Source organism: Somniosus microcephalus, unplaced genomic scaffold (genome assembly GCF_052327205.1).
Source record: "Somniosus microcephalus isolate GS21.2 unplaced genomic scaffold, FLI_Smic_1.0 unresolved_chr4, whole genome shotgun sequence".
Lineage (NCBI taxonomy): Eukaryota > Metazoa > Chordata > Chondrichthyes > Squaliformes > Somniosidae > Somniosus > Somniosus microcephalus.
Window position 1 is genome coordinate 55733510 of NW_028225182.1, and position 12679 is coordinate 55746188.

The 12679-nt window shown below is 48.3% G+C and overlaps 1 pseudogene across 1 annotated transcript in view; it reads left to right on the forward strand.

Annotated features, from left to right (window-relative positions):
* Positions 1-8125: 8125 nt before the first annotated feature.
* The window catches only part of LOC147091128 (ephrin-B2-like), a 376707-nt pseudogene continuing 372153 nt past the window's right edge, over positions 8126-12679 (forward strand). Inside the window, exon 1 of the transcript XR_015075379.1 lies at positions 8126-8784. The product of XR_015075379.1 is annotated as an ephrin-B2-like (transcript). The remainder of the gene's footprint in view (positions 8785-12679) is intronic.

The window sequence follows — 12679 nt, forward strand, 5'->3', positions numbered from 1 at the left end:
CACACAGAGCGGTACTGAGGCACACACGGGCGGTACTGAGGCACACACGGGCGGTACTGAGACACACGGAGCGGTACTGAGGCACACGGGCGGTACTGAGACACACGGAGCGGTACTGAGGCACACAGAGCGGTACTGAGGCACACAGAGCGGTACTGAGGCACACACGGAGCGGTACTGAGGCACACACAGAGCGGTACTGAGGCACACACGGGCGGTACTGAGGCACACACGGGCGGTACTGAGACACACGGAGCGGTACTGAGGCACACACGGGCGGTACTGAGACACACGGAGCGGTACTGAGGCACACAGAGCGGTACTGAGGCACACGGGCGGTACTGAGACACACAGAGCGGTACTGAGGCACACACGGAGCGGTACTGAGACACACGGGCGGTACTGAGGCACACAGAGCGGTACTGAGACACACAGAGCGGTACTGAGGCACACAGAGCGGTACTGAGACACACACAGAGCGGTACTGAGGTACACAGAGCGGTACTGAGGCACACACGGGCGGTACTGAGTCTTTCGGATGAGACGTTAAACCCAGGCCCCGTCTGCTCTCTCAGGTGGACGTAAAAGATCCCACGGGCACTATTTGGAAGAAGAGCGGGGGGGAGTTCTCCCCGGTGTCCTGGGGCTAATATTTATCCCTCAACCAACATCACTAAAAACAGATGATCGGGTCATTTATCACATTGCTGTTTGTGGGATCTTGCTGTGCGCAGAGAGTCAACACCTTCAGGAGAGGAGGCGAATAAATTGGCATTGAAAAGAGGAAGAAAAAAGATGGTAATCCGAATCCAGAAAGACTCCCCTCGTTTCCCAGAGGAGGAGTGGCGGCTCCTGGCGATTCCGGACTCCGGATTCGATCCCGGGCCTGGCTCCGGGATTCCAGATCCGGATGGTAATCCGCTCCAGGTCTTCCCCCAGTCCCTGAAGGAGTCTGAGTAAAGTTTGACTGACTTTGTTTCCATTGTCGGGAGTTCCTTTAACACTTACTGTACTGTCTGGTGTATATATCGCACCGCTATATAAGCCGTGATGTGTCTGCTGGAGCTGCCAATTCTGGCTGGATGTCTCCGTGCAGGTTTCCTGGCATCAGCTCCGGCTTACAACCGCCCCACCTGGTCAAACAGCCCTTTTTCCGCCCCCGCCCATCTCCAATATTTCTATAACTAATAAACGTGTTCACAGAAAGCGTAAAAACTACACAATGTTTTTTAATTGCCCCGATGATGTTTCTCCTTATTAATCTTTAACTCCGAGAGTCAAACGGAACCAGTCCAGACTGCCAACAGCTCTGTCCACTCCAAGTCAGACGGTCGTAGGTTCGAGTCCCACTCCAGAGACTCGAGCACAAAATCCAGGCCAACACTCCCAGTGCAGTACTGAGGGAGCACCGCACTGTCGGGGGGGCAGTACTGAAGGAGCGCCGCACTGTCGGGGGGGCAGTACTGAGGGAGCACCGCACTGTCGGAGGGGCAGTACTGAGGGAGTGCCGCACTGTCGGAGGGGCAGTACTGAGGGAGTGCCGCACTGTCGGGGGGGCAGTACTGAGGGAGCGCCGCACTGTCGGAGGGGCAGTACTGAGGGAGTGCTGCACTGTCGGAGGGGCAGTACTGAGGGAGTGCCGCACTGTCGGGGGGGCAGTACTGAAGGAGCGCCGCACTGTCGGAGGGGCAGTACTGAGGGAGCACCGCACTGTCGGAGGGGCAGTACTGAGGGAGTGCCGCACTGTCGGAGGGGCAGTACTGAGGGAGCACCGCACTGTCGGGGGGGCAGTACTGAAGGAGCGCCGCACTGTCGGAGGGGCAGTACTGAGGGAGCGCCGCACTGTCGGAGGGGCAGTACTGAGGGAGCGCCGCACTGTCGGAGGGGCAGTACTGAGGGAGCGCCGCACTGTCAGAGGGGCAGTACTGAGGGACAGCTGCACTGTCAGAGGGGCAGTACTGAGGGAGCGCCGCACTGTCGGAGGGGCAGTACTGAGGGAGCGCCGCACTGTCAGAGGGGCAGTACTGAGGGAGCGCTGCACTGTCGGAGATGCCGTCTTTCAGATGAGATGTTACACCAAGGCCCCATCTGCCCTCTCAGGTGGATGTAAAAGATCCTATGACCACTATTTCGAAGAAGAGCAGGGGGGTGCTCCCCTGGGGCCAATATTTATCCCTCAACCATCATCACTAAAACAGATTATCCGGTCATTTATCACATTGCTGTTTGTGGGAGCTTGCTGTGCGCAAATTGGCTGCCGCGTTTCCTACATTACAACAGTGACCACACTTCAAAAAGTACTTCATTGGCTGTGAAGCGCTTTGGGACGTCCTGAGGTGGTGAAAGGTGCGGGAGAAATGGGAGTCTCTCTTTCTTTCTCGCAGTATGTGAAGAAGGAGTCTGGTGGGAGCAAACTCTTAATTGCATCTAAATAATGCAGCACTGCATAAACCAACCCAATATCCCATCGCTATACAACACAATCTGTGCTTGCAGCTGACAGGTAATCCCCGAGCACAGGATTGGAGTGGAGGTTAAATAACATTCTTGCTCCTGGTCTCTGTCCAGTGACAACAGGTGTGCGTGTCAGGTGAGGGCAGGACCAGGGTCAATCGCTGCGCCCCTTCACGCTCAAATAGCTTCAGTGCGAGGACCCATGGAAAATGCACAGAATCTGTCACATACAGGGAGACGCATGGTATAGAATCTGTCACATACAGGGAGACACATGGTATAGAATCCGTCGCATGCAGTGAGACGCATGGCATAGAATCTGTCACATACAGGGAGATGCATGGTATAGAACCCGCCGCATGCAGTGAGACGCATGGTATAGAATCTGTCACATACAGGGAGATGCATGGTATAGAATATGTCCCATACAGGGAGGTGCATGGTATCGAGTCTGTCACACATCGGGAGATGCAGCGTATAGAATCTGTCACATACAGGGAGACGCATGGCATAGAATGGGTCACATGCAGAGTGGTGCATGGTATAGAATCTGACGCATAGAAGGTAATGTGCGGTATAGAATCTGTCACATACAGGGTAATGCATGGCATGGAACCTGCCACATACAGGGTAATACATGGTATAGAATCTGTCATGTACAGTAAACCCATGGTATAGAATCTGCCATGCTATAGGTTATGCATGGTATAGAAGCTGTCACGTTCTTGGTAGTGTGTGGTATAGAATTAGTCACACACGGGGTGATGCATGGTATAGAATCCGTCACATGCATGGTAATGCATGGTATAGAATCTGTCACATGCAGGATAGTGCATGGTATAGAATATGTCACACACGGGGTGATGCATGGCATAGAATCGGCCACATACAGGACAATGCATGGTATAGAAGCAGCCCCATACAAGGTAATGCATGGTATGGAATCTGTCACATACAGGTTACTGCATGGCATAGAATCTGGCACATAAAGGGCAATGCATGGTATAGAATCTGTCTCATACGGGGTAATGCATGGTATAGCGTCCGTCACGTGTAGCGCGATGCACGGTATAGAATCGGTCACATACAGGGTAATACATGGTATATAATTTGAACATTCTTGGTAACGCATGGTATAGAATCTGTCACACACAGGGTGATGCAATGGTATAGAAACTGCCGCATACTGTATAATGCATTGTGTAGAATCTGTCACATACAGGATAATGCATGATGTAGAATCTCTCATGTAGAGGGTAATGCATGGTATATAATCTGTCATGTGCAGGATAATGCATGGTATAGAATGTGTCGCATACATGTAGTGCAAAGTATAGAATCTGTCACATATATGACAATGTATGGTATAGAATGTATCACATACCGGGTAGTGCATGGTATATAATCTGTACCATGGGGGTAATGCATGATATAGAATCTGTCACACACATGATCATACATGGTATGGGACCGGTCATATACAGGGCAGCGCATGGTATAAAATCTGTCACATAGAGGGTGATGTATGGTATAGAATCTGTCACACGCCGGGTAATGCATGCTGTTGAATCAGTCACATACAGGATAGTGCATGGTATAGAATCAGTCACATAAAAGGTAACGCATGGTATAGAACATGTCACACACAGGATGATGCATGGTATAGAATCCGTCACATACCCGTAGTGCGTGGTATAGAATCTGCCACATACAGGGTAGTGCACGGTATACAGTCTGTCACATAGAAGGCAGTGCATGGTATAGAATCTGTCACATACAGGGCAATGCATGGTATAGAATCTGTTGCATAAAGGGTAATGCGTGGTATAGAAAATGTCACTTACAGGGCAATGCATGGTATAGAATATGCCACAGCCAGGATAATGCATGTTATAGAATCTGTCACATACCGGATAATGCATGGTATAGAATATGTCACACACAGAACCATGCATGGTATAGAATCTGTCACAGGACGGACAGTGCATGGTATAGAATTGGTGTGTGTGGTATATAATCTGTCACATACAGGATCATGCCAGGTATATAATCTGTCACATACAGGATAATGCATGGTATAGAATCTGTCACATACACGGTAATGCATGGTATAGAATCTGTCACGTGCAGGGTAGAGCATGGTATGGAATCTGTCACATGCAGGGTAGGGCATGGTATGGAATCTGTCACATATAGGGCAATGCATTGCATATACTCTGTCACATACAGTGTAACGCATGGTATAGCATCTGTTATATACAAGGTAATGCATGGTATATAATCTGTCGCATACAGGGTAATGCATGGAATGGAATCTGTCACATAGAGGGTAATGCATGGTATAAAATATGGATAATACAGGATAATGCATGCTATATAATCTGCCACATAGAGGACAATGCATGGTATAGAATCGGCCACATACAGGATAGTGCGGGGTATATAATCTGTCACATAGCGGGTAATGCATGGTATAGAGTCTATCACATACAGGGCAATGTCCAGCATAAAATATGTCACATACAAGATAATGCATGGTATAGAATCTGTCACATACACGTAGTGCATGGTATAGAAGCTGTCACATAGAGGGCAATGCATGGTATATAATCTGTCACATAGAGGGCAATGCATGACATAGAATCTGTCACATACAGGATCCTGCATGGTATATAATATGTCACGTACAGGGTATCGCATGGTATAGAATCCATCACATACATGATCCTTCACTGTGCAGAACCTGTCACATACATGGTAATGCATGGTATAGAATCCATCACATACATGCGGTACATGGTATAGAATTGTCACATACAGGGCAGTGCATGGTATATAATTTGTCACATACATGTGGTGCATAGTATAGAATTGTCACATACATGGCAATGCATGGTATAGAATCTGTCACAGTGTGTGTAATGCATGATATAGAATCTGTCACATACAGGGTAGTGCATGGTATAGAATCTGTTACATACAGGGCAATGCATGGTAAAGAACCTGTCACATACAGGGAAACATGTGGTATAGAAAATGATACATACAGGATAACGCATGTTATAAAATCTGTCACATACAAGGTAATGCATGTTTTAGAATCTGTTTCATACAGGATAATGCAAGTTATAGAATATGTCACATACAGGGTAATGCATGGAAAAGAACCTGTCACATATAGAGTAATGCATGGTATAGAAAATGTCACACACTGGGCAATGCATGATTTAGAATCTGTCTCATACAGGATAATGGATGGTATAGAATATGTCACATACAGGGTAATGCATGGTAAAGAATCTGTCACATAAAGGGCAATGCATGTATAGAAAATGTCACATACAGGGTAATGCATGTTATAGAAGCTGTCTCATACAGTATAATGCATGGTGTAGAATCTGTCACATACAGGGTAATGCATGGTATAGAAGATGTCACATACCGGGTGATGCATGGTATAGAAAATGTCACATACAGGGTAATGCATGTTATAGAATCTGTCTCATACAGGATAATGCATGGTATATAATTTGTCACATACAGGGTAATGCATGGTATAGAAAATGCCCTATATAGGGCAATGCATTTTATAGAATCGGTCTCATACTGGATAATGGATGGTATAGAATATGTCACATACAGGGTAATGTGTACTATAGAATCTGTCACATAGCGGGTAATGCATGGTATCGAATATTTCACATAGCGGGTAATGCATGGTATAGAATCTTTCACACACAGGGTAATGCATGATAAATAATCTGTCACATACCAGGTAAATGCATGGTATATAAAATGTCACATACAGGATAATGCATGGTATAGAACATGCCACATACAGGGTAATGCATGATATAGAACATGCCATATACAGGGCAATGCATGTTATAGAAGCTGTCTCATACAGGATAATGGATGGTATAGAATATGTCACATACAGGGTAATGTGTACTATAGAATCTGTCACATAGCGGGTAATGCATGGTATCGAATATTTCACATACCAGGTAATGCATGGTATAGAATCTTTCACACACGGGGTAATGCATGATAAATAATCTGTCACATACCAGGTAATGCATGGTATATAAAATGTCACATACAGGATAATGCATGGTATAGAACATGCCATATACAGGGCAATGCATGTTATAGAAGCTGTCTCATACAGGATAATGCATGGTGTAGAATCTGTCACATACAGGGTAATGCAGGGTATAGAATCTTTTCCACATACAGGGTAATGCATGGTATAGAATCTGTCACATACAGGGTAATGCATTGTATAGAATCTGTCACATACAGGGTAATGCACGGTATAGAATCTGTCACATACAGGGTAATGCAGGGTATAGAATCTTTTCCACATACAGGGTAATGCATGGTATAGAATCTGTCACATACAGGGTAATGCACGGTATAGAATCTGTCACATACAGGGTAATGCATGGTATAGAATCTGTCACATACAGGGTAATGCACGGTATGGAGTATTTCACACACAGGGTAATGCATGGTATAGAATATTTCACACACAGTGTGATGCATGGTATAGAATCTGTCACATACAGGGTAGTGCATGGTATAGAATCTGTCACATACAGGGTAATGCACGGTATGGAGTATTTCACGCACAGGGTAATGCATGGTATAGAATCTGTCACATACAGGGTGATGCATGGTGTAGAATATTTCACACACGGGGTAATGCATGGTATAGAATATTTCACACACATGGTGATGCATGGTATAGAATCTGTCACATACAGGGTAATGCACGGTATAGAATATTTCACACACATGGTAATACATTGTATAGAATATTTCACATACAGGGCGATGCATGGTATAGAATATTTCACATACAGGGTAATGCATTGTATAGAATATTTCACATACAGGGTAATGCATGGTATAGAATATTTCACATACAAGACGATGCATGGTATAGAATATTTCACACACAGGGCAATGCATGGTATAGAATATTTCACACACAGGGCGATGCATGGTATAGAATATTTCGCATACAGGGTAATGCATGGTATAGAATATTTCACATACAGGGTAATGCACGGTATAGAATATTTCACATACAAGGTAATGCATGGTATAGAATATTTCACATACAGGGAAATGCATGGTATATAATATTTCACATACAGGGTAATGCATGGTATAGAATATTTCACATACAGGGAAATGCATGGTATAGAATATTTCACATACAGGGTAATGCATGGTATAGAATATTTCACATACAGGGAAATGCATGGTATAGAATATTTCACATACAGGGCAATGCATGGTATAGAATATTTCACATACAGGGTAATGCATGGTATAGAATATTTCACATACAGGGTAATGTACGGTATAGGATATTTCACATACAGGGTAACGCATGGTATAGAATATTTCACATACATGGTGATGCATGGTATATAATCTGTCACATACAGGGTAATGTACGGTATAGAATATTTCACATACAGGGTAATGCATGGTATAGAGCGGGAGAGAAAGGGAAGAGATAACACAAGAGATGAATTATTCCAAATATTACATTGGAAAAAAACCGCGATTTGAACAAACTCCCGGTTATTTAAAAAATGCTATTTCCTTTTTTTTCGTGGGCCGACAGAAATCCTTTGCCTTTGCCTTTGTGTGTGTGTGAGTGAGTGTGTGTGAGCGCTTTCACCTTGGATGGAGGAGAGCAGGACTGCAGACTCCACCCCGGGACTTTGGAGCCGAGAGGAGGAGGAAATCTGGAGCAAGGAAAGAGACGGGAGGGAGAAAGAGACAAGAGAGGGAGAGGGGAGGGAAAGAGGAGAGAGAGAAGGAGGAGAGAGGAGTGAGGAAAGCAGAGAGAGAGAGAGAGTCCAGGAGAGGAGAGGACTGGGAGAGGGAGGATGCGGGCCAGCGCTGCCCGGGATTCCCTGGTCAGTTGCAGCCTCGTCACTTTCAGCAAGACAACTTTTCCCTCTTGTCCAACTTTAAAAAAAAAGAGGGGGGGGTCGCATCTGCTTGTATTGATTTAATATTCTCTCTCTGTTGTTCCAGTCCTCTTCAAGCCTGCAGCCACAGAATTAATCTGTTTCTCTCTCGCTTTGGGAGTTTTTTTTGTTGCAAAGAACACACAAACACAGGACTTTTTTTTTGTGGTTGGATTTTTTTGAACCAACTCGGGCAGGAAGAAAAACACAAGATGCTGCCGATTGTAAGGTACTTGCGTGGATTTAATTTGCCAGTCTTGCTCGCCCTGCTGGAAGTGTGGCTGATCTCTGGCGAGATTATGGACCCGATCTATTGGAATACACTGAACAAAAGGTAAGAGGAATTTTTTGTATTTCACCCCCTGTCTCCTCCTCTGTGTGTTTTTGCAGCCGGCGAGACTTTCATTCAATCAGAATTAATGCAATTTCTAACCCCCCCCCCCAAAAACCTCCTGTCTTTTATTTTCCCTTATAATTTAATTTTTATATATATATACATATTTGATGTCTCGCCTAATTACTTTAGAGAGTTTGCTGTTTAGGAGCTTGTTGTTCCAAATCCCCCTTATTCAAAAATTAAACTTCACACAGTCGGTAAAGTTGAGGATGAGAAGCTCTCCCTCTTTTCAAGGTGGAACCAGGGTAACTCCCAGCACTGGTTCCTCAGCGGTGTGTGTCTCTTATCATAAACACAAAAAAAACCCCAGCATCAAACGGCATAATTGGAGAGTTGAGTTTTAGTTTTAATGATTGTTTACTGCAGTTCTAGATGTGTGTGAAGGGAGGGAGGGACAATCTTTGAACAAGTCCATGCACTGAATTGAGAGATTTTAATGTGTCTTGTTGAATACATTTTATTTCAATCAATGTTCTCTCTCACCCACCCTCTCAGAATAATGAACCTAGAGTCAGTCATTCTCTGCTGGCTGGAGATTTTCACCAGTCCTGTCCCTTAGGTTAAGAAATTAAAGTTTGCTTTTCAATTGATGCTCTGGTTGTCTCTTCGATATATTTCCGATTCTCAGTAAGAATTGTTGCAGATACATTCCCAGGATTAATTCACCCCCCCATTTCCCAATCTGCATCCTCGCCCCATTTAAAAAAAAGCATCCATCTCCAGCTCACGGTGAATTTAGTGTTGTGGAGTTGTTCCCCATATTTAGGGGGCTCCAGTGGGGAACGTTTCCACTTTCCTGTGGTTCCGCCACCGCCCCTCATCTCCCCACCGCCCCCGCCGTTCTGTAGGGACCCCCACCCGCCCCCGCCGACATTCGTTCATCCACAGCCCCCACCCCTCCCTCGATTGAGGGATCCTTCGGCTGGCAGCCCGGTCGGTGCAGACAGATTCGACACGTTTCCAAGCGGCCGGTTACTGCTTTAAATCGCGGTTTATTTCGGGCTGGTGGGCCCCACTAAACATGTAATTAATACAAAGAACATTCTGAATATACAGGGCCGCACTCCGAGCCAGAGATGTTTCAAACTTCTCATTGTGGGAGCCCCTTTACCCAGGAGGTATTGACTCTCCGAGGAGACCCCCTGCCCCCTCCGGGACCCCCTCCCCCCGCCGAGACCCCCTGCCCCCTCCGGGACCCCCTCCCCCCGCCGAGACCCCCTCCCCCTGCCGAGACCCCCTCCCCCCGCCGGGACCCCCTTCTCCCTCCGAGACCCCGTCCCCCCTCCGGGACCCCCTCTTCCCCCCCCCCGAGACCCCCTCCCCCAAGACCCCCTCCCCCCGCCGAGACCCCCTTCCCCCTCCGGGACCCCCTCTCCCCCCCCCCCCCCCCAGACCCCCTCCCCCCTCCCCCCTCCCCTCTCAATTCAATTCAATTCAAATCGCTTTATTGGCATGACAAGGTACATCTTATGTTGCCAAAGCATCGAAAAACATTCATGGTTGAACACAAAAATACAGATCTATCCATACAGTGTACAAACAGATATATCCCTGAGTGTATAAATATACATTCATATATAATTTGTATATACTCTTTTCTTATATTTAGTGGTTGTCCCTCTGTTTATGGCAAGCTGTAACATAGTGTGCCGCTAGTGTTACACAATTTCTCTCTTCCCCTAGTAGGTATGGGAGTTTTTGGTCGTCATTCAAATTTCTGAATTCCGGGCATATTTTTGTGAATTTTGGGTAGAAATTCTCCCTTATGCCCTGATATTTTCTACAAGCTGTGAGGAAGTGCATCTCTGTCTCCACCACTCCCTGACTGCAGTGAGAGCATATCCTGTCCTCTCTTGGTAGCCGGGTCTGCCTGTGTCTACCTTTTTCGATCGCCAGGCTATGTTCACTAAGTCTGTACCCCTCCCCCCTCCCCCCTCTCCCCCCTCCCCTCTCTCCCCCTCCCCTCACCTCCCTCTCCCCATCTCCCCCCTCCCCCTCTCCCCCTCACCCTCTCCCTCTCCCCCCTCCCCCTCTCTCCCCCTCCCCTCTCCCATCCCCCCTCCCCCTCTCTCCCCCTCTCTCCCCCTCCCCCTCCCCTCTCCCCTCTCCCCTCCTCCCTCTCCCCCTCTCCCTTCTCTCCCTCTCCCCTCGCCTCCCTCTCCCCCTTCACCTCTCCCTCCCCCCCGCCCACTCACTCCCCCTCTCTCCCCCTCCCCCTCTCTCTCACCTCCCCCTTCCCCCGGCCACTCCCTCCCCCTCTCTCCCCCTCCCCCCTCTCTCACCTCCCCCTCCCCCCCGCCCACTCCCTCCCCCTCTCTCCCCCTCCCCCTCTCCCCGCTCTCTCACCTCCCCCTCCCCCACTCCCTCCCCCTCTCTCCCCCTCCCCCTCTCCCCCCTCTCTCACCTCTCCCTCCCCCCCCGCCCACTCTCTCCCCCTCCCCCTCTCCCCCCTCTCTCACCTCTCCCTCCCCCCCGCCCACTCCCTCCCCTCTCTCCCCCTCCCCTCGCTCCCTTTGGCGTCTGGGGCCACCTCGTTTTGCAAGCCCGTGTGATGGAAGTAAAACTTGGGAATTATTCAGAGCTAATTGGGGCAAAATGTATTTGAGAGAGAGAGTGACTGAATGTGACAGTTACATTAAAAAGTAACACCATCAGAACGCACCCACACAAAAGCAATCTGGGCTTCTCGCTGGTGTGACCCAGCTCTGTAAATAGTCAGGCAGCCAGCGATCTCGCTACAGTGTCAGCGATCATGGACCATGTGTGTGTTCAGTTGCGCGTACCCCTGGGATTTGGGGACTCCCGCCCTGAGACGTGTGCCTCACCAGTCTCCGATCAAGGCTCCTCTTAATCACTTCATGTTAAACAACTAAAATGAGTTTAGATTTAAAAGTTTTATTCACTTCTATTAAAAGCCAGTGGTTAGCAATAATACCTCCCCCTCGAGTTTAGAAGATTAAGGGGTGATCTGATCGAGGTGTTGAAGATGATTAAAGGAGTTGATCGGGTGGAGAGAGAGAAACTATTTCCTCTGGTGGGGGGAGTCCAGAACAAGGGGGCAGAACCTTAAAATTAGAGCCAGGCCGTTCAGGGGTGATGTCAGGAAGCACTTCTTCACACAAAGGGGGGTGGAAATCTGGAACTCTCTCCCCCAAAAAGCTGTCGAGGCCGGGGGTCAATTGGAGATTTCAAAACTGAGATTGAGCGACTGTTCCCATGTAACCGGCTCGAGGGGCTGAACAGCCCCCTCCTGTTCCTGTGTAACAGGCTCGAGGGGCTGAACGGCCTCCTCCTGTTCCTGTGTAACAGGCTCGAGGGGCTGAACGGCCTCCTCCTGTTCCTGTGTAACAGGCTCGAGGGGCTGAACAGCCCCCTCCTGTTCCTGTGTAACAGGCTCGAGGGGCTGAACGGCCTCCTCCTGTTCCTGTGTAACAGGCTCGAGGGGCTGAATGGCCTCCTCCTGTTCCTGTGTAACAGGCTCGAGGGGCTGAATGGCCTCCTCCTGTTCCTGTGTAATAGGCTCGAGGGACTGGATGGGCCTCCTCCTGTTCCTGTGCAACAGGCTCGAGGGGCTGAATGGCCTCCTCCTGTTCCTGTGTAACAGGCTCGAGGGGCTGAATGGCCTCCTCCTGTTCCTGTGTAATAGGCTCGAGGGGCTGAACGGCCTCCTCCTGTTCCTGTGTAACAGTCTCGAGGGGCTGAACGGCCTCCTCCTGTTCCTGTGTAACAGGCTCGAGGGGCTGAATGGCCTCCTCCTGTTCCTGTGTAATAGGCTCGAGGGACTGGATGGGCCTCCTCCTGTTCCTGTGCAACAGGCTCGAGGGGCTGAATG